The sequence below is a fragment of the Patagioenas fasciata genome, chromosome 3 (assembly GCF_037038585.1).
Source record: "Patagioenas fasciata isolate bPatFas1 chromosome 3, bPatFas1.hap1, whole genome shotgun sequence".
NCBI lineage: Eukaryota > Metazoa > Chordata > Aves > Columbiformes > Columbidae > Patagioenas > Patagioenas fasciata.
The window spans coordinates 75,644,636-75,668,071 of NC_092522.1; the positions used below are offsets into that span (position 1 = coordinate 75,644,636).

The 23,436-nt window shown below is 38.9% G+C and overlaps 1 protein-coding gene across 6 annotated transcripts in view; it reads left to right on the forward strand.

Annotated features, from left to right (window-relative positions):
• The window catches only part of HS3ST5 (heparan sulfate-glucosamine 3-sulfotransferase 5), a 187,528-nt gene that overhangs the window by 157,112 nt on the left and 6,980 nt on the right, over positions 1 to 23,436 (forward strand). Inside the window, exon 1 of one of the 6 annotated variants that reach the window (XM_071806619.1) lies at positions 3,876 to 4,011. The exons of 4 other annotated variants lie outside the window; for them this stretch is intronic. The gene's annotated coding sequence lies outside the window, so the exon portion shown is untranslated. Of the gene's footprint in view, positions 1 to 3,875; positions 4,012 to 18,786; positions 18,879 to 23,436 lie in introns of those variants that run through there. One more of the 6 variants, XM_071806620.1, reaches the window with a different exon arrangement.

Below are 23,436 nucleotides of genomic sequence, written 5' to 3' on the forward strand. Positions count from 1 at the left end.
AAGAAATCAAATGTTAAAGAAGATAAATTTACTGGGCTGAGCTTGCAGTCTAATACTTGCAGAGTAAACCAAATTTTTTTAAAAATCTTTGTTTGCAATAAATGTGTGTAACAATATAAATTATACTCAGCAAGAGCCAAGGACAAGGAAAGGGTAGAAAGGTAGTCCTGCTGTCCCTAGAGAGGTGTGTGCCTAGCTGGAGTAGACCTGGCAAGTTTCTCTAGAAAGGTGGAGGCCCCAACAAGTGGCCCTGCAAGAGTTTCTCTTTTTAGTTAAGACTAGTAGAAGAGAAATGGGTGATCCCTGAAGGGTAATCCAGATATATTATTTGTCGAGTTCACATCATCCTCAGCTAGGGATATATAAAGCAGTTTATGAAAATCCAGCTAGCAGTTGCTTATTTTTTTTCCCCTCAAAAATTAGATGCAAACTGCAATTAACACTGCTCTCAAAATCAATATTACAGCTTTTCCTATTAGATGCCAAGGAGCAACCAGGCTCTTTTAACCAAAATTCTACCTTACTACCTCTTAGCAAGCAATATTCTTCCAGATCTTTGACAAAGACTCCTTCTCTGTAGCTGTTATCCTATCAAACTAATCATCTACACCTCACAGGTGGCAACAGGATGTGGCAGACAACCTATTGCACCTCTGATCTTCTAAGAATGAACCAAGGCACACAAGTGGGGGTTGTATTTAGTGCAGAGACAGCCTTGTGAGAGGTGTTTTTTACTTTACTGGCACTTCTAAAGGATTTGGATATTTTCACACCTCCTAACTTTGCCTTGTGTTCAGAAGAAACACTGTGGTGGTATCTTCCTCCTCACTATCCATACATCTCTATTTTCTTTCTCTGTGAAAAACAGTTCTCCTGACTGTATCTGTCCCAAATAAATCCTCACCTGAACTGTAGTTAACTCAGGGTGGCAAAAGGACTTTTTTAAACCAAAAATAAATAAATGGAGAAATGAAATTCTAAATTTTATAGGGAACCAGACCAGGCACCACAGCTTCAAGTTGGCAGTCTTCCAGTTACTGGCGGGAAAAGGCACCCCAAACTAGGAAAATGCTGTGGTAAATCAAAAGTACAACCCCAAACACATTAAGGAAATATTCCTATCGATTTTATGTTGGTGAGGTTCTGGTTCCAGCTGATTAAAATAAAAGTTCATTTTTAAGACTCTAGCAAATATAATTTGGCCTTTTATTAATGGTTGCAACTGAGTTATAAATGGCTGCCTGGTTATTTGGGCTGCTGAACTGAAAGTAGTTGAATAAATGTACACATGGGGCTCCCTTTATATTTATCACCACCTCAGATAAGTTTTTAACCCTTCTATTTTCTTTTTTTTTCCTTTTTATTTTTTTGTTGCCAAACAGAACGAGAATCATAAATGTAGTAATTTCAAAAAATTATTTTTAAGAGAAGAAACACAAGGATAATAACAGCTTCTGTATAAACTAGAAGTAATTTGTCACAAATCAGGAAAGTAAAGTGATATTGCAGTTGTTCATGCATTCTGCCAGGTTTGTCAGACAGGTTGCTTTCAATTTGACATCATAACCATTCAGACTTATTATTAAAATTCATGCAGAGGGAGACAGAAGAAAATATGAAATTATTTCACTGCTATGTTCTGTACATAATGTGCAGAATTTCACTCAGGGAAATTCTATAATAAAAAAAATTAGCAAGAAATAGGAAAGGCAAAACGGTTATGAATTGGATACATTTTATAAACCTGTTTTTAAAACATACGAATGGGACTGATCCAACATTAACTACTTTCCAAACATTTTGCTTGTCTCATAATAATGTTCTTTGCATAAATTATTTTACTTTGTCAACACCACAGTTTCCAGTGCTGTCTCACACTTTCTGAAAATAATATGAATTATTTCAGCCAACTTTGGAAACACCTATTTCTTCTGTACATCTGCAGAACTAAGCAGGAGGAGGGCTGCAAATTAGAACCACTTAGATACCCGGGCATATAAGAGACAAGTATTGACATGTAGAGAATTTAACTAATATGTCCTGGAGTCCTCATTCCTTGGTGTGGTGCTCCACCTTGGAACTGCACCAGAAGCCACCTGAACTACACAGGAACGAAATGAAGGGGAAAAAGGTATCTGCCTCTGACCAGATGGACATGTCTTTTCTCTTGATACTCTTGGCTGCAAACTCTGCCCTACAGCTAGGTGTCAAAGCCTTCTTTCTGTATTTGATGAATAAGACACAATGATATTTCACATTTTTCCTTGAAATTTCTTTCATCCATTCATTCATTTGTTCACCCGCTGTGAACAGAGACTTATGATTAATTATTTGTTCTGGAGCAGGGACTTGAATCTTGATAACTCAGTTGAGTGACCTAACTGTTGGCAATACTTAATCGTGCAACTCTTAACACCAGCCTGTTCCAAAGGCACCTCTGTGATCTGACATAGCTAGAAAAATGGGTAGAGAATTTCCTTCGTTGAGAATTCAGCTTTAGGGACTCGGGATATTTGATTTGTGCTAGGACTCTTACCTGGAGTGCCATAATTTATCTTTAAGCCTGCCTAAAGAGAGGTACTGACAGTTTTGGCATCTCCTCCACCCCAATGGAAGATAAGCCAATCTAACGCCAGAACAGCATAAAAGCAGTACAGTTGTAGCTGTGTCCTAAGGTTTCTGAGATGCTACTTGACTTCTGGGGGTACACAGAGAGGCAGTGATCTGACCAGATGATTACCTAGTGGACATTCAGTATCAGAAGTTGCCCAATGCAGACACAAGCTGCAGCAAACAAGGCAAGTCTTCCTGCTGCACCAAAGCAGGCACCTGGAAACTGAGGGCCCACAAGCTTCTCCAACCAGGTTAGAGGGAAGGGCTCAGTTACAAGTTTCATTCAATCACTGGTTTAAATAACAAATAGTCTTTGGAGCAAAGAGCAAAAAAAAGGTCTCTTTGCCAGCTGAGTGCCCTAACTACTGCCCTATGCTCATGCTCTGTCCTGCTCAAGGAATCCCTAATTATATAATGTAAAATAAAGCATCTTTCTTAGAAGCAGCACAGAGTGCTCTGTCCATCTCTCTACCTCTGGGTATTAGCGTATGCATGTGCATACATAAAAACACTACTTCATAGATGGAGATGTTGCAATTCTCTTGGGAGGTGAGATATGTGAGTTTGAATCCTGTTACGCTGGAGGGCAAGACAGGATTAATTTTTTTTTTCATAGTCTTATACTAGAAGAGGGTTTTAATGGAAGGCTTGAGGAGGATGATAGAGTGACCTTGGGAATGTCGTATGCCTGGTAGTATTTGGTTGAATACTAAATTGCTGAGGGAGAGAGAGGATGATAAGTAGGTGGAAAGAGGCAAATCAATTTATCTCAAAACTGTATTGGTTAAATTAATCAAATTATCCATTCTGGGTGCTTTATAAGATGTACACTTTTATGTTGAAGTCGCTTGTCTTTTTTACAGATTAAATGCTTTGGAATCAGTATAGTCCATTTTCTCAGCGCAGATCACAGAGGGTAGACATGATAATAGTTTATCTGTTTTTATTTTAAAATGAAACCATTTGAATTATCTTCAAGATTAAAAGAAAAAGGCAAAAGAAAGAATGAAAGAGCAGTTGTCTGAGAAAACTGGCCAAGAGAAATCTTTATGAAAAACAACATAAACAATTGTGTTGTTTAATGTTTTTGCATGTTCAGATGTTGCACTCAGGAGTGAATTCAGCATGTAAAAGAAAAGGTTCTGAGTGAGTTTCAGAAAATGATATGATATATGACTTACATTTTGGTAAAGAAAATAAGTGGGAAAAAGTATTACTCATTTTTCTCTCACCCAACTATTTAACCCTCTTTTAACACTTGTCTTATTTCAAGCACTTGCTTCTGTCCTCTTGAATCCAATGCAGAGTCTTTAGTTGCTTACCCCTGGGAGATGGAAGAATCTGTCTGAGTCCCATTTGCTTTGAGGGTGTGATGGAGTGGCAAGAGAGAAAGAAGAGGTTTGTATTTTGTTTACAAGAAAAGGAGACAGACATGGGGAAGGAATATTGTGTGAACAGGAAAGAAATGATTATGCATTGAAAAGCCTTTCAGAAATCCTGCCCTCCTTCCTTTTCCGTCTATCCACCCCATGAAAATTATTCTGGCTTTGATCCCATCTCTCCCACCCCTGCTTTGTTCAGTGACACACAAGTATGTGACCCATGCCCTGAAAGGTAACAATTCCCATTTTCTTTCCTGCTTCACTTGGATCAGGAGGAGGAACTGTTTGAAAAGCAATGGTTATGAAATGGATTTTTAATGTGAGGTCAGTACTTCTTGTGAACGTTCATGCCAAAAGAATTTAACCTGACTGATTACTTAGAAACAAAAGCAAATACAAATAGACTAACAACATAGTAAAAATGTGATTTCTAATTTATTGTAGTGGTTAAGAGCATATTCTAACTCAATTTGCTATGCTCTCTGTGATTACTGTAGGCTTGTCAATGAGAAAAGCTCTTCCCAGTGAAATATCTGTATTCTTGCCCTTAAACAAAACAGGATTGTTTATGCCTTCTAATCAAGAATATTGTTTACAGAGCAGATAAGTGTTAAGTCTTCTTCCCATTATTGACTTCATGATTTATTTCTTTTTGCAACTGCATTTAGATGTGCTAAAACCTCTCTTGACTGTTTATAATTTTTTCAGTGTCTTGCTCCAGCATGTGAATGCAGCACAGTTGTATCAAAACAGCTGACTAGAGAGTTGAGTCCAAGCTACTGAGCACCTGTGTCAAATAGCTGTGGCAGTCCTTTTACTGTTTATTTTCTTTTCTGTAGCAGAGCATTCAAACATGCTCGGGGAATAGTGTATTATTGGACACAGGTATAAAGAATTCATCAGGCTAATCAAACAATTAACTCATCCGTTCTGCTGCTCTTGATCTGCAGAATTTTGCTTTAAGATTAGAGTGATAAGGTGAAGATTAACACCTCTGGGTCAGTGGGGCTGATGAGACATGATTTATTAATCCTCAAAGAAAACCTTAATTGGACACTGGAGCACTCTTTCCTTCATTGTTAAACACTGCCAGTTCCCAAGATAATTAGGGTAGATGGTGAGTATGATAGAGACTTATTGTAATTAGATGCACCAAAACTAAGGTAATGATTTATCCCCTGGGAACACTATGTGTTATTTTCTCCAAATAAATCAGTGCTGATGTTTGCGAACACCCGAAATACATCCCCTACAAATGGTCATTGGCTACCCAAACACAATGTATAGAAGAGAGCTGGAGAATAGGATTCATAAGAATCGTTTGATTTAGAGGAACTGTCTTAAATCCCAGCCTTCAGAGCACAAAGAATTTACTGTACAAGCAAGTTAATGAGCAGGTTGATTTATTTTTATTTTTTTACCTATCATTACTTATTCTTCCATCAGATTCTCTCCATTAAGAGGCACTGATTTACAGGAAGAAGTACTCCTCTAAGGAGCTTGGTAGGTTTTGAAACCAAATCTTGGAAATACTTTCCTTTTCAATGAAACATCTTTTTTTCTAGGCAGTATAATGAATGTGATCATTATAATGTAGCGTGCAGCTAAAGATGGGAGAAAAATCTGTAGCCATAGAATCTAGATACTGTACCCCAGGCTCAATAAATGGAGCTGTGTGACCTGAGGATTCATTAAGAAGCTTGGTGTAGTGCAGCTTTGATGAAACAAGTTAACATTCTCATTAGGGGGTTGGAGCAATCATTTGGAAAAAGCTTCCTTTGCTACATTTGTTTACTGTGTCACAGGAAACGTCTTCAGTCAACTGGGATAATCATTGTCAGCATTTTACATAGTTACAAAGCAAACTAATAAACCAGATTGTCGAATTATGTCAATCATGTCTAAACATCAACAAGCAAATTGCTGTATGCAGATGGGAAATTTGTAAAAAAGCCTAGATATTCAGTACAGTGTGAAAAGTGCACATTGTAAGATCGTGATTTAAGACCACTATCTGTGGGAATGTGACTTTCCACCGTGTGACTCTGAAGCCAGATTGCTGTCTCTATTAAATTGTCTGGTGAGACTTTTGACATTTAGGGCACTGAACAAGGAGAACTTGTATCATTAAGCATTACGTCCTGTTTCTCCTACCCCATCACTTTACCCACCACATTATCACACTGGTAGATTAGTTGTCTTGTTGCCTCTGCTAGAGTCCTCGGGATTTATTGCAACTTCACACCCAGACTGACTTTCCAAGGCTCTAGTTGGAGAGATGACAGTCAAGAAGTGGTGTCAGAATTTTTTCTGCTAAAGACAGAGGAAAATTATATATATTCCTACCTAGCCCTGTAGGGGATTAGGGTTAACTTTTAGTCCAGCAATCCTGATGTCAGCTTTCTGAGTGACAAATCCTTTCAGCACTTGTCATCTTTGCACTAGACACCACTAGGGGGGACAGGACCTGTTTGTGGCTGGTAGTTGCTGAGTACTTGTGTGATTTCACCCCTGCCCAGGCTTATACATAAGAGACAAAAGAATGAAGAGTTTAAAAAATGCTATAAAGCTTTTAGAATGCTTAAATAGACTGAAGTGAATATTGCATGAGAAAGTAAGATAAAAAGTAAGACATTAATCTGTAGAATGAACAAAAGATCTATTAAATTAACCAATAGGTCTTTCACAGAGGCAAATATAATTTAGTTAAAGAAAACACAGGGAGTGCAAGAAGAATATAATAAGTTTTCCACCTCTCCTAAAAGCAAAGATTGAGAAGAACAGTTATTGACTGGCAAGTATGTTCTTCAGAGAGGAAAAATGTGCTCTGGAGGGTGGGTCTCAGAGCTACGCTGAAGTTACAGACCCCCCTGCACTGTAGTGTCCCGCAGGACCATGGCATTTGACTCACAGCAGAGAGATATCATCTGATCAGGAACACTGGTACACAACACACATCAAAGCCAGTTTCTGGTTTTCCTCATATTTGGAAGGAAGTAGAAAGGAAGAGAGATGTATTCATTCCCCAGCAACTTTAACTGTTCTTTGGCAACGTGATGAAATGATGGTAGAAAAAGTAATGTATATTTTAAACAGGGACAGCTGTCTTGGGTCCCAGGTAATGGGAAGACCTCTCTGTTATTGTACATGCCAGTGTAAGTCACTCTTTCCATTAAGTAAGTCCTAAAGGGTTTGATGATGGTTCTGACAAAGACATAAATTAGATTGTTCAGTCTCAATGAAATGTAGAATTTTTTTTTTTTTTTTTTTACTGAGAATATAATGCATCTTTATCTAAAGTTTTTACATTGTGGTACTGAAATACAATAATTTTGGTGGTCATTCCTTACTGACGAACAAGTGGTTTGATGCTCTTTTTTTTTCCCAAAGACTCGCTCAACTACAGATTTACCTGCACCACTGTTGCATGTCCTCTTGTACTGATTTCCACTGATCCATGATCATTATTATTTTGTATTCCTTCATTCATCCTGCATAATATGGAGCACTTGGTCCATTTTTTATTTAATTGTTTTATTTAATTGTTTTTTTATTTACTAACCTCTCTTTGAAACACAGTCATGAGTTACCCAGAGGCCAAGTATTTGGAGTCTTAGACTTTTGGAAATAACTCTCCCCTGTAGCATCAGAAGACTTAACTTCAATATTATTGGTTATACTGTTACAACTTCCTGACAATTTAAGTGTCACAGACTGAATCAAGGTGCAGTGCAGAATGTCCCTCCTAATTCTGAATGTTCATGGCCAAACCCAGGCACCTGCTATTCAACAGCAGTTTTCTGAAACTTGGGCAGTAGGAAAGCCAGAAGCACTAAACTATTAGTGTAACACCCAGAAGGGGTGGGGGTGAACAAATTAACAACTGTATCATACCCCAACTGACTGGAGTGCTGATGTTATTAATTTGAAGCTGAACCAGCCATCTGGGCTCTTTAGCATCCATGTATGTTACGTTGGAGTCTGATCCTCAGAAAGCAGGAACCAGGGAAAACTTAATCTGCCATTCTGAAGAAAGGCAATGATATTTCTTTTTCTCAGTGTGAAGCAGACTTTGCTGAGGAGGAATTTAGGAGGCTCATGGGATCTGTTTGTGCTAGTAGGCACAGAGGTTCATTTTAACTTCATCTGGCCCTTTGGGAGAGAGTAAACACATAAAGCATCTTTCCACACAGCTTAATAATAAACTTTCAGAGTAGCATGAGCTTGACAAATCTTGCTGTACAATTCTAATTAAAATAGATCTTCCTTTAAAAAAATCAATTCCATTTAAAAAAGAAAAAGAGCTCCACAGTTCTGCTTCAATCTCAGTCTCACTAGAAAGACAAGTATCAGTAAGCTGTTGGATCTTGTGAAAAAAACATACACAACCTGACTGATTGATTTTAAAATGCAATAAATTAGAAATCACACTTTTTCTGATTGGAACTTAATTTGATTTGGAATGGGTTTGTGTCCTTGCCTCCTATTAATTAGCAATAATAACAGTGTTGTTCTTCTACGCGAATTTCAAAAAGATCTCCTTTCCTATAAGGCAGATGGTTGGCACAGCTCAGAGCACTCTCAGTCACAGCAGAGGTCTCTGCTCCATTACTTCTGTTAGTTGTCAGGGGAAGACTTTGGTGGAAACAACGATAACCTGAACAGAGGAAGAAGCTGTCAGTGGAATGAGTTTATGTTTTCCAAGCTGCAACTTGAGAGAGAGCTATAGGCAGGAGGGGCTGTGGCATTCTCACAGCATTGCAGCCATCATGGCTTGGGTGCTAGGGCACTGCAGGGAAATGTATAGGAATGCAGTAGGGCAGTGGTTAGAGCCTGCTTTAGAAATCCAGGTATTAAACTGGTGTCAAACAATTTAATCCACATTTTTATCTAAAGCATTAGACCAAACCTTCCTAGGCCAAAAGCAAACTCAATTGCATTACCTTCTGTTTGTTCAAGGGACAAGCCTCACAGCTGTTCTTGTTGTGTAACATTTATATCTTTAGAAAGGCTGCAATAATAAGGGAAGCTCACATGTGGGGACTGGCCCCTTCAGTAACCTCAGAAGGGTACACAGCTCTGTGCAGAGCAGTCTCATGCTGACAGGAGACAGTTGGGTGGATGGCTTAATTTTCTTTTCCTTTCTTTACCTTTACACTGGAGACTACATACTAGTCTGCAGAAGTAATTCCATTAATATTCAGCTGACAGACTAAATTTCAAAGCAAGTATTATATTTGGGGTTTTTTATAGATGGAAAGAAGCTGTTAGTATTCTAAAAGATAAAAGAGATTTTCTTTTTTCCTTTTTTCGCCTGGTGAATCAAGAGGTACAAACACATTCATAGTTCTGTGGCTGGTTTCTCCAACGTACCCTGGTAGAGCTGTGAGGATTTAGGATGAGTGTGAATGTACATGGAGTGCTGGTTTCCTTTCAATCAGCCCTGTTCTTCACACAGCAGTGTGGATAATGCTTGAAGCTGGGCACTGTGTAAACTGATGTGGATTGGTACCTTTGGGGTAAGCTAAGCAGAATGATGTTTAGTTCCATTTATTATGTAGTACTAGCCTAAGGACCCACATGGAGATCTACGACCTGTATATATAAATAGTACAGAGAGCCCTCTGGGATCGCAACGTGGCCAGGTGCAGGGAAATGCCCTCTCACTGCGTCTTACTGGGCTGGACTTGGCAGTAGGGGGGACCAGCTCCATGGCTTGTCCCTGTTGGCCTGGGAGTATGGGAAGACTTGGCAAAAGCCCGACAGCTTCTCTCTGGGAGAGGCTTCCTACCAACAGGCAACTGGGGAGAAGCAGAGAGTAAGGGGAGAAGTGGCCTCACAGCAGAGAAAAATTATTTACCTAGGATAAATGTACTTGCTTAAAAACTTTACTTCTGGAGTCCTAGGAGAACCACAGGAATGGTTCCTCTGACATGGGGTAGTCTGGGAAACCTGCTATTGCTGAGGATATTTTGGTATCTTTTCTTCAGGTATCTTGAACTGGCAAAGGCACCAAACCACCATCTTTCAGAGACAAAAAAATATACCTGCAGATACAAAGGGGAAGGACAGAACTGCAGTGGAAAGCAGGGTTCTCTGAATATATATAAAACTTCAACTCCGTGATACCTTTGTACCTATTACTTACCTGTGTTTTACAAAAGAGAAGTTAACAAGGTCCTTAGCTTGCCTAGTACAACCTAAAGACATCTCTACAACCATGTAATCTGTTAGGTAATTATTAAATAGGCAGCAGTAGGACCATTAACTTGGAGGTAAGAGGTGCCCCATCTCATACCCCACTCCTGAATTCTGATTCTGCTGATAGTAACAACATGACCACTGACATCATCCCACCTGATTGGATTTTCTTTTGTGGTCAGTCCCATAGAATTACTAAATATATTAATTTTAATCAAACACAATGCATTTAATGGTCTTAGAAGAGGTAAAGTGCCTGTCATTCTCAAGAATGGGAATTGCTCAAGGAAGTAATACAGGACATTATCATATTAATGCACACAAAACCCACAAATATTCCTAGAGAAAAATAAGGTGATTAGTTAGAGAGAATGTTCATGAAGTCATAAGCAAAGCATCTTCAAAGATCAAAAGATTAAAGTGAACCTGCAGATAGGACAGAGTGCTACTTGAAAGAAATCAGTGAATTAATCCATAGCTCATACTAGAAAAATAATCCTATGTAATACTGTAATATTGTTTCCTTATTCTAGGCTGTGATCTTGCAGAAAACGGGGCCTGTTGCAGAGATGCCAGGAGGCGAATCGTTCACCTGAGTGGCTGTCAGAACAGGGGAAGGAACATGGTGCTGCCATCCATCCTCCGTTCTGACAGCTGCCTCAGGTGGGGACGTGCCACCGCTCTGCAGCACAGGCAGCTCTGTCACAGTCTCTCACAGCCGGCTGGTCAGCATGGTTACGACCTCACTGACGTGGATTTTTAAGCAGATACCACCCAGTCTTCTTTGCATAAGTGGAAGCACAGCTGGACAGAAATGGCCACAAGCCCTTTCCCACCAGAGCTTCTCCTTCTTTCCCCTCTTTTGCAAGAGGGCTTCAGTCGAGATGTTCTGGGAAGGGGCAGGAAATGTATGTGCCACATGGGCATGCAGGGAAATTATTTTGGACCTGTGCAACTGAGTCTGGTCTTGTACTGAACAGTGAGGATAAAGGTTTCCTCCAGGCTAAGCTGTGGTCCAGCTTCAGTCCATTAGCACATTGGCTTAGGTGTAAAGCTACCTATGTGTATTTTTAAATGGAAATCTTCTGCCTGGTAGCCTACTACCTGGTAATTGCATCAGCAGAGCAGGGTGAGGGATGTCAAGAAGGGATGTAAGCATGTTATGTGAATAAAGCAAGATGAAGTTAATCATAACAGACATTTGTTTAAGAATATATTGTATGTTTGGGTGTAGAAAAAGACTACTGTCTTCTTTACACTCTGTAAAGTGAAGTAATTGAGAAGCTGTTCCATTCAGATGCTGTTGCAACTGGGAAGCTATGAGATTAACTACCTCAAAAATTTTCAAGGAGCCAGACTTAAAGTATATAGAAGAGGATCCTTCTCTGAACTTAACCAGCACAGCACATGATTCACTAAGCTTTAATGTTGAATTTATGATGTGGAAAAATTAATTTCTATCCCAACTTCCTATCTAAAAAAAAAAAAAAAGAGAGAGACACAGAAAGGAAAATAGAAATATTTCTGATATTTCTTACATAAACTCTAGTTACATCTTCTGGTGAAATGGCAGGATGAAAAGACTAATCAGAGTTCAAGGTCAAAATGAAATTCTGTTCACATCTCAGTCCTTCATGCATCATCCTACAAAATGAGAGAGCTGAATAGAGGAAGAATTACCTGATTTCTTTTAAGTTTAGTAATTGCAAATGCAAAATTAGTATCATTCTCCAGACATGGTGCCAGAGGACAACACAAGCTAACTAAATAATGGCGGCCCTGATAAATTATTTATATACCATATCAAAAGCTGAATGAGATAAAGAAATGGAGAACCCATTTGAAAATTTGGAAATTGCTCGAAGCTTTTCCTACAGTGACTCCCAAGAGGATGAGCATGGAGCACTAATAAACTCTGTGACTGTGTATAATTCATAAACTTTCTCTCATTTTTTGATTTTCAGTGCTCACAGTTTATAGTTACAGAGGAACAAAGAGTGGAAAAATCCTGCTAGCAGTTGAGAGGAGAACATAAGCCAGCTGATTCCTCCACTTAGTCTATTCATAAGGGGCATCTGCTTTCATCCCAAACTGCACATATACTGCCATTAAACTTAGCACATTGAAAACAGAAAAAAACCCTTCTGCTCACATCCTCATGCCTACTTTGTGTTTTTATGACAACTATTACAATGTGACATTATAACACAACAAAAGCCATTTCAGGATTATTTTTATTAACAGTATTCCGTTGCAGCTTTTGGTTAACATTCAAACTGAATTTGTTATGGATTTATTCAATGGCAGTAGAGCAAAGCGGTGGATGCTATCTGAAGGCAGTGGGCTGTTTCTGAATGCATTACAAAGCAAGAAACTTCCCCCTCACATCCATGCTGGAAAGATAATACTAAATTAAACAAATCTAAAAATTACATTTGGATAAGAATTGTCTTGAAATTATTTTGATGGCCACAGTAACAAGCCTGTGAAATCTGATTTTGAAAAGACATGGTGGGCAAGGGTGTTATTTTTAACTCTTTGCACATCAGCACTTCGTTGCTTGATTTCAGGCACAGTACAATTCAGTTGCATAACCAGCGTTTTGTAATCTGATGTGGATCTGAGTAGCCCAATGATTTCCCCTTTGTGGATACAACATGAAATACTTTAAGCTGTTAAGATTTTTTTCCTCTAAGGTGCCTTAGAGCTTAAATTTTTATTTTTGCAGTCTTATCTAGAAACAGGGGACAGTATCCTGTGGCTGATGGAAACCCTCTACTTCCTACTCTGAGTACACAAGCAGAGCACAATACACCTCTGAGCTGTAGGATAAGTCTCGAGGTGCTGAAAGGCTGTGATGGGACCTGCAGCCTCTGCTGCCATGTGCAATCACAGCAGCAGCCAGTGGAACACCAGAGGTGGCATCTCCTGCTTCCCACAGTCATCAAAGATGCAAAGTAATCACCCTGTGCTCTCAGGGCACCCAGGCAGATCTGTTGTCCTGGGTGGGTGGATGGGAAAGGTGAGTAATATCAGCAAGCTATACAAGTGGCTACAGAGCAGCTGCCCTTTGGTGATTCCCTGTGCTCATGCTCAGGTTGTCAAGAGTCTGACAAAAGGGATCCATTCCCTCAGTTCCCCCTGGCTGTGCTGCTTGCCTCTGAGAGCCTGTTGAGTGTTATTTGAATATTGGTTACTTCATCAATTTCCTCCTACCATCAATTGATGAATAAATTATTCATAAGTAAATTTATGAATTACCAGTTCTATTGATGATTGGATAATATTGAATAAATAAATTATTCAGTCTTCTTTTCCCCCCACCAAGTGACAAATAAATTATTTGTGAGTATTCTTTTTTTCATTATTAGGTCAACGCTTCCATCATTGAGACATTTATAAGATGTCACTCACTCCGATAGCTACACGATTTGTAAGCAGGACCCTTTAAGACTTACATTTTCATAGACAAACAGAATGAGTTTAACTTTATTGTATACTTAGATGGCAGTTGCTTTAAATAAGAGGTACTTTAGAACATGAGGAGGTGTTTTTGTATATTTCAAAGGCGATTAAACAAAAGGCTGAGATATTCTGGGGTTAGTTCTCACTCAGCCAATATATTTTGAATTGTGTAGATGATTTTACAGTTTTCTGTATTTTCACAAAATACAGCTGGCTGCAGCCAACCCACAATCCCAAAATATATTAGGATGTAGGTTCTGTAAATAAGTATCGGAAGCAAAGCCAAACCAGACAGATACCTTGACTAATGGCCACTACAAACATGAACCATGTAGACCAGAGGTTATTTCAAGTTCCTGGACAAATTACATGAGCTTAATATCTAGCTAGATCAATTGCTTCCCTCTCTTCTTTCACTGATCCACCACTAATGTGGCAGACAAGTGATATCCTCTTCTAGTGGTATCATTTCTGGCATATTTTACCATGCAGACAGAACGTGTCTATATCAAAAAATATGAACAGTCCACATGGAGACTGTCTTTATGATGGGTCATTAAAAAAAAAAAAAAGTCATCTCTAGGAACGTGATAATAAGTCATAAGCACCAATAACGAAAGGGTTAGGTCCTCTCAATTCCATGGAGCTCAAGTTAGATTAAGTCCACCATGTCAATCAAGCTGCATTAGCATTAAATCAGCATAAGGACCATGAATAATGCACTGAAAAATATTGTCTAAAATGTTGCTCTAAAAGAGAGAGAGAATGAATCTCATGCCAACAGAGGAGCAGCCCTTCTATAATTTCTCAGGTGTGATTGCCAGTGAGGATCAGAAGCACATACCTGTCTCTGTTGGTTTCTTTCTTGCTTTGGAGACCCACCGATAAAGCATGTGCAAAGAGGCTTTGATTGACTTTCTATGGTTTTATTTCTTTAATTTAAAACCATGGAGCAGGCATATTTGCCAGGCTGCGTACATGTAAGAGAGTGAATGCAGGCCCAGGACAGCAGTTATTTCTCCAGCTCATGTTGCCCAATGGGAGGAAGATGAATGGGCTGTGCAAGGGAGGCAGGACTGCTTAGTGAGCAGAGGAGCTCATTTCTGGGGAACACTCCAGCACTGTGCAGCTCTGTAGCACCTGGCTGCTGCAGACACGAGCTGTCTCTCCTTGTTTCCCCTTTGTTTTCCACCCAGATGCGGGCTCTGAGCTGCCACTTAGGCCAATGGAGCAGTGCAATATTGGCTTTTAAAACACATGCATAGCAGAAAATCGCAGCTTTTTCGTTGTCAGAAGAAAAGTGTTAATTCGTCTCCCTCTCTCATGGAGGCATTGTAGCACATTCCGGGTTAAACTGGCATTGATATTTTCACTTAGATTTCCACATTAAAATAGGTAGCACTTCTTAGGAAAATGTGGTCAGGACTTGCAGGGGAAGCACCTAGATACTGCATTCTGAAAAATAACTGAGTGGTCTTTGGGGTCAAGTTTTTAAATGCTCTTTTTCCCTGTTCCCCCAGTAGAAACCCCATGGAATACCCAGACACAGAAACATGCAGAAAAGTGTGACAGAGAAAATGGGAAGGTAATAAAATGGTGCCCATATAGATGTGATGTAGTCAGAGAGACAGGCTGGAAGAATTGCCTTTGCAGTGCTGTTCATAATGGATATGACCAGTTATACTGGTCAAGGCCAGAGAAAATACCACCGCAGTAGGTCGGATAAAATGGTGAAGGGAACCCATGGGAAAATAGTAGATATATAGGTATGTAACAAATTGTATCTTTGAAACATTTATGCAAAAAGAAAACATGAAATTTAGCCTGCATATGAGGTTTCAGAGAGTAGTGTGAGCTGAATATTTCTCAGATTAAGGGTCTGAGTTAAAGACAGAGACACTACCAATCCAGAACAAATGCAGGTGCTCCGTATTAGACAGTATGATATCTATTCACCAGTAATGGGGCAGTCCAGAATATGTGTTTGGACAAGAGAAAAGAGACGAGAAGTGTACTACATAAAGATATGCAAGTGGGCAAGAGAAAGCTTCCTGCTCCACAGGTCATTCAGGGGATGCTGGGGCTGCATAAGAAGCAGATCACAGAGTCACAGAAGCTGAAGGAGCACAAGACCACATCCTATTTAGTTGTCTTGCAGTATTTTGCAGTATCATCTCACTGCACCTGGACTTTTACATCGATAATAGGAAAAAGGACTTCTATTGCTGCTGCTTACTCCAGCAGCCAGAGCAAGACACAGCTGGGCAGGCAGTAGGTATGACTGCAGTGCACGTAGCATGCAGGTTGGAAGAAATGTAGCTAGGCCAATGTTACCGGCCTAAGAAGCAAGGATTAAGGTTAGCCTGAAAAAAAAAATGTTCAGACTCACTCAGATTTTCCGTAACATATCTGTATATGCATAGAGGGGTGCGTGTGTGTTATCTCATACATTGGAATTTTTTCTCACTGGATAGTAGAAGCCATGAACAAAAATCTGCTTCAGTCTTTTTTACTGTAAATGCAGTGTACCAGCAAAATATATTCGCAGCTTGGTTAAATTTTTGCTGTTAGTTTTCTCATCAATGCTTTTGACTCCTAGTAATGTTTTTCATTTAAATCAGTTTTACTGCTTTTCTAAATGAAAGCCGCAGAAAACAAAGGTGTAAGGAGTTGCAGAAGATCATCTAGATTTTGCCACCATAATAGCTAAGAGGATAATTAACTTAAACTGTCTACCAGTTTTAATTAATTAGATAATCTTCAAACAGTCTTTCATATGTCTTATTTCAGGTATGAAATTATTTGGGAAAGGGCAACTTTTTCCAGGAAAAATAAAAAAAGAGCAATAGTCTACAAGCATGGCTCAAAGTAGTGGAAAATAACATTTTAAAATTACAAGCGTGTGAAAAGATGTAATCTTATTTCACATTGAATCATATTAAGCAATAACTGCCTGCCTTCATATCCCACTCAATGCAGTGAAACTGTTCATGACAAAGATTGGACTCTAAATAAAGGTTGGAAGAAGAAAGCTCTGGGTATCTACTTGGTTACCTTTCTCTCTGAAAATTCATAATTGTCTTGTTTAAATCTTTCCCGGATCTGACAGACTGCTTACTCCTAAGGTGACAGTGCCATTGGCTTTGCTTTATGATTTCTCTTTTGACTTTTGCAGTCATTTCTCTCCTCTCTTCCACTTCACTGCCTTTTGGTCCTCAACCTCCTTTTTCTTTTTTGATTGCTATTTTTCGTTGCAGTTGTTATAATGCCAGCTGGAAGAAACAAGGTTGATATTCTCTTTTGTAGACTGTGAATTTAGTATCTTTTATAAACTTTCTGCAGTCAGAATTGCAGTCCCACAGGTTTTCTATCTTGATGTCATCAGCTCCACTGTTCCTGGAAAATGGAGCAGACAAGGAAGGCGATCATTTCAGAAGAAAAGGAGGGAAGTAACTGGGGAAACACCATTAATTTGAAGAAAAGGGCTAACCCTACCAGATTAATTTCGTACTCTATGAAGAGCAGTGCATGGTAATATACTCAGGATGTTGGCAAGGAGACAGGCATCTGTATTTTGTACTAATGAAGTCCAATTAAGATCTATGTGCTTGGAAGTGTTCCTGGAGCATTGTAGCTAAGCGTCGATCATGGCAACCTAGTCATCATTCAACAGAACGTGGCAGTCTGCCTCGTCGGCTCAGATGCAATAAGGCAGTTTTTCTAAGCAGATGTGTCTGAGACCTCAAGGGCATCAAAGCGTCTGAGATTCCTAACTACTCTGACAATCTGGCAGTAGATCTGCTTGGCACAGGGCACCTCAAAGGCAACAGCAAGCTTTGGAGTTGTTTCTCTCTTACCAACACCATCTTGCTCAATGTCTTTCAGTAAGATGCAAAAAAAATGAAGGGGTCAGGCTGAGAAAGGAATGTGATAAAGAACTCGTTATGGCCTTCTGTGCTGTTGTCACTTAACACCTCAGCCAACTAGAGATAGTAAAACTATGGATAAATGTGTCTTGAGGGTGTCTGGAGTTAAATGTCCTCTGGTCAGTGAGGACATTACCACTCTCTATAGTCTTGAGAGAAACGATATCTGGGTGCACCACCCAAGCCAGCTGTGATGGGTTTGGGGTTATGATCACAAATGCTCTTTCAGCACTGACAGTATGCTAACTTCTGTGAAATGAACATATGTTTTCTTATCTACTATCCACATACGGGCACTGATTTTGTGACTGATCTCCCAGAGTAAAGCAGTCTTTATGGACAAAAGATTTTACCACTTCTTTGCACAAAGAATTGGCTTCAAGGGCATCTTAAAGGCTGAACTTGAATGTCAAAACTCTACAATAGCAGACAAAAAAAAAAAGAGAGAGATGTTATTAAGTTATTGGCACAGCTGTGGCATGAGATTAAGGGAAATCTTTGTATTGGAATTTATTTGCATCATTTACTGTTTTCTGTCAGCTTTGCTGACATTTTCTTCTCCACTGTTTCAGTCAATATTAGTCATGTGGAGAAAAGGACATGTTTAGTACACAGGAACATTTACCTGAATCCATGACCTTGCTCCATGTTGTGAAAGTATTTCCATATTTTCTTCCTTCACAACCTAAATTGAGCATGTATGTCTTAATCTTATTTCATTCTATCTCACTCTTATGCTAGAGAGAAAAAATTGAAACACTATAATTAATCATCGGAATTAAATTTCTTTTTGATATTGAAAATATGAACCATTAAGGAAATTTTTTTTAAAAAAATCAAATTCCATTTCTGCAGGCTCAGCACCTTCTCTTTCCCTCAGAAAAATGGTATTTTCAAAGCTTGCAATTTCTGTTATCCATTTCATTTCACTGTGTCAAAAAGGGGAAGAATTTTATCTGTTCTTAGGCTATTCCATGCTATTAGGAATGACAAATCTTCTCTCTAATGAAAAATCATGTTCTGCTTTATCATGGTTATTCTAGCTCTTTAATACAGTTCATATGTTGCTGTAGTACTGTTGCAATTAAGACATTGAAATGAAGGGTTCTCAGGAAGAAGTACAGTGGGACTGTAAGTTTTCCTTACCACTAGCATAGACCTTCATCAGGGGTGAAATTGCAGAAGGGGGAGGACCTGGAGGAGGCTAAAGAAGGAGCAGAAGCATGACTAGCTATTCCAGCCAGACCATGAAGAAGATCACGAGCTGATGAGCCGATGCTCAAAATTTGAGGTATAAATTCCCTCATTTCCCAAATGCTATGTGATTTCCTACCCCAGAAAAAGCCTAAGTGCTTGATTTGTATGAGTTTTACACACAGTGACAAATGCAAGAAGCTGTAGCTAACATTCAACAAATGTAATACAGAATCGAGAGAAATATAAATGTGTCAAGTGATCAGTTCCCTGAGTTTTCTCAGTCACTGTATTTAAATGCCACACAAACTCAAAGATCTTTTTGCAGTGTATGAAGACAAATATTTGTTGGTCAACAGATGACCCCTGCTGGCGTGCAAAATTTAAGAAGTCTATAGTAACTGATTGATAAATTAAACTAAAAAAAAAACCCTCCTATTTATTCTTTTTTTCAGCCTCCTTTGTGCATATTTCCCTGTGGTTTGTATTTCACTTTGATTAATCACATCATTCCATCATGGCTGTATCTTTTCAGTCTGTTTGCCAAAGGATTACATGTTGCTTTTCTTTCTTACATGTCTCTCTATAATCAACCATATGCTTTTCATTTATCAATAGCATCTTCTCATCTCTATTTCACATGTCCAAAAATTTTGCCTCTGAACATTTTCAAATAAGTTCCTGGTGATCTTCTTGTCTCGTTGTCTGTTTATTTGGAATAGATGATTATAGGAACAGCTTCTGTTTTCAGTGCTCCTGCACAATTTATGGTGTTATTCAATTCAGACTTTTATCAATAATATCATCATTATTGGTATGCTTCTTCTGTTTTCTCCTCCTCATTTGACTTTGACCCAACTTGAACCTAAACTGACTTCTACAATAGTTCACTGAAACTTTGCATTATTTGGCCAGCATATGCAATACCTTCCTTTATCCCTCATCACTTCATGTCGCCTGGAACAGTTCATCTGTTTTCCAATTGATATTATCATCAGAGTTCTACATAGTTATACTGTCTTCTCTTGGCAATTCGCTCAATAACCCCAGTTGTCTCACCAGCCAATATGGGAACATGGGGAATGGGGTTGGGTGAGGTATTCACATCAACACACTGATAAGGCTACTTTCTAGTGCTCAATAAAGGTTCTTTATTTAACTTGACTGTGTCAATCTAACAAGTTAGATCAGCTGTGCATCTGAAATCACTAAGGACTTTACATTTTTTTTCTCTGCATGATGTTGCACACACTTTCATATCTAAAAATTATGCATTCCACATTGTGAACTGTTTATGTTCTTCTTTGTGCATCGTGACTCTCTTGGATGTCCAGGAAGGGACTTTTCTTATATGCATGTTTAACTAGATTGTTAAAGATAGATATTTCTGATATAAGCCCACTGGAGATGTGCAATAGTGTACTGCCATCTTTTTTGGAAGGAGGTTCCACATTAAGCATCCAGCTACCAGGAGAATTCTGCCTGTGGCTTTCCTAAACCTCCTCCTGCCACTCAGGAGCTTATGTGCCAGTTCAGTTGTCATCCCTAACAGAGAGCAACATTTTTTTAAAAACACCCTTATTTGCCTCAAATAACTGCTAAAATCTTGTCATTTTTGATTATGTTTTATCTTGCCTTCCAGCTTCTTGTTAAGTTTAAAAGTATGCATTCCTTACAGAAAACTTTGTGCAGCTTATAATGTGTCCCAGAATTTCATTTCTTCCTTTTTTTCTTTCCATTTCATTTAAGTGTTGCCATGCTAGTCTCCAGCAACATTTTCGCCTTAGGGACCTTCACCTTAATCACATTCTGGTTGTATTAACTCTGTGGCTTAAATAGAAGTGTTTCTTCAGTCCTCTCTTCTGTCACCTAGAGCTATCTCAGTACAGCCATTGCAAGATGTAGCAATTTCTGAAGTTGAGATATTATTTTCTACTTTTTTTCATTAAAATCCTAACATGTGAGGAAAGTATTACTGAGGTCACAAGCTCTCTAGAATAAAACTCCATCCATGGACTTTAAATTAGATGCTGAAACTGACAACAAAAATGAAACAAGCAAATAAATAATGTTAGTTTTGCATTTCTAGTGAGTGTTGAGTACTTGTCATTCTGTGGAAAAGTTCTCTCTACTCAGGCACATGCAAACACAGAGCAAATGGAACTGGCTTGGGTTTGAGTTTTTTCATTGGTTTGTTCATTGTTTTGGTTGGGATTTTTTGTTTGACTGGTTTTGGTTGGGTGGGTTTTTTGGGTTTTTTTGCATTGAATCGTATTGCAAACACGAGAACTTGTCCAATCTCTTTCAGGAAACAGTTTGTTGTTAATTTAATTTCATTATGGCCCGATGACCACCACAGCTTTATGAGGCCTGCAGATAGGACTTAACTGAGGTCCAAGAGCCAGTACAAGGGAGAACATATGGACAGCACTTTAGGTTAATGTACATGTGAATGTTTTCTGAGAGGTGAAGTTCAGAACCCATTGTTGTAATGCTGAAGTGATACTTTTATTTAGAGAGAGTAGCACTAAAGGATTTAAAACTGGAAAGCTATGAAAATTTGCTATCATCATCATCACCATGTCCTTTTTCCTCTTTTTTTAATTAAATAGCTTAATTAAAAGAGTAATTAGCAATAGGATATCAACATAGAGATATAGAATCTATGCATTTTTCTTAATAATTAAGCTTCGACTATGGTTTTTCTGCCTTGCTCAGTGTCTAGAATGCCTCATATATAATTTTAATATTTATTTTTCAATGTTAAGAAAAGTGTACTACAAAAAAGGCAAAAATTTATCATGTAGTTAAAGCATGAGATTGGAATTCAGACATTTTACACTGAATCTCACTGGCGCTACAGGTTTTCTCTGTGACCTTGAGCAAATCACTTAATCTCTCTGTATCTCTGCTCCTCATTTATTTTTTAAAGGATGATAATACTTCTTGTCTCTGCATTTACATTGCAAACTCCTTTTACTCTATGTTTTATATGATTCTTGTTGCAATAAGGATCTTAGATAAGAATTCTTATTATACAGTTGCTTTTATCTATGCAAAAAGCAATATATTCTGTATGAGAGGTTATCCTGTATGAGAGGTTATCCTGAGCTACGACCTGGCTGTATAAGGAGTTACTATTATTATTAGCACACCAGAAATGTGTTAGAGACTCAGTGAGACTCAGAGCTTCAAGGTTGCATGGCCCTTTTGTCAAGAGATGATGGGCTGATCTTACAAATGCTTTCTATACAGCAATAGAATAAATGTGCTTGAGAATTACTATTCTACCACCCTTGAAGACAATCACTATGGAGTAACCCGCATCCACATCATTAAACTCAGCCAGCACTAAGGCAGGAAGGCTGCATGCATGCTGTCCATTGGGAATGGTCCCTGGCTTGTAGTAGCTCCCAAGCTATCCTGGAGTCTCCTGAGAGCTTTCTGGGCTAAAAATGTAACAGTATGGGCAGGACAAAGAAATATTTGCAGGCTCTGTTTAGCAGTGGCCAGTCACACCTTGCACTCTCACTACTCATTCTGCTTCTGTATGTAGTGATATGTTTTTAATAATTTACCCCAGTCTTGCTTGATGCAAGTCCTATGACTGGAAAAAAAAGAGAGTAAGCTGCAAAAGGAGCTTTACTAGTAGTGAAATATAATAAACTTGACATCAAATTTTTTTCGAAGTAAGTCCAGTCAAAATTCAGAAGAGAAACTGTATCTATTGAAACTACTCTATAATAAATCGAATAGTCTCTGGTTGAGGGAGTGAGTATATGGATGAATGGTTCAGGTGATTCCAGTTTATATTTGTGGATTTTATATCAAGAGAATCAATTTGGTGATTAAAGCATTCATTTGGTAGGTAGATGATGTGGCTTCACATCCTGTGAACTAGTGACAGGATTTGAACTTTAGCCTCCTGTATACTTATAAGCAAGCCCAGAACTGGTACAGAGTGGAGAACCATGTCATCTTTGGCTGTGCTCTGAAAGGAGGGACTTGCCTTTCTTCTCAGTTCTTGTAAGAAGGCATTAGGGATGCAGCTCTGAGTCTGTTAAACAGATCTACAGTCCTGAACACAAACCTAATGCCTAGGCAAGAGTCAGGCTAAAGACAAATAGTTTTACTCAGTACTTCCTTCTTACTTTACCTAGGGACCTCCTGGTTATTCTGATTCAATCTTTCTGGCACAAGGTCACATCGTTTGACTCATGCCTGCCTCCTATGTAAAGTATTTGAAGCAAAGATAGTTTGGGGGCTTTAGATGGTCTCTGGCACACATCAGAAAATAAAATTTAAGTCTGTGTTTCAGTGTTGCTGAAATCTGGGGATACGCACATGCTCAGTTCATGGATTCCAGTTTGTGTCCCATCAGGTCTTGATATGACAGCCAATACTGCTGTCAGGCAAATGAGTTGCTTAAGGGTTTCTCCACAGAAGATGCCAAGCTAATGCCCACCACAGGAAGAGCTGATAGGATGAGCTGGTGTGGAGAAATGGTCACTGTGCCCACCCCAGCTACATGCTTCTCAGATCTGTCACCAGGGGCTTGCTGGTACAGATCAAGTACACTGGTTTAGATTTCTCTCCAGCTTATGCTCTAATAAAACTAGAGACAGAGTAAATGTGTCACCATGTACTGTATGCAC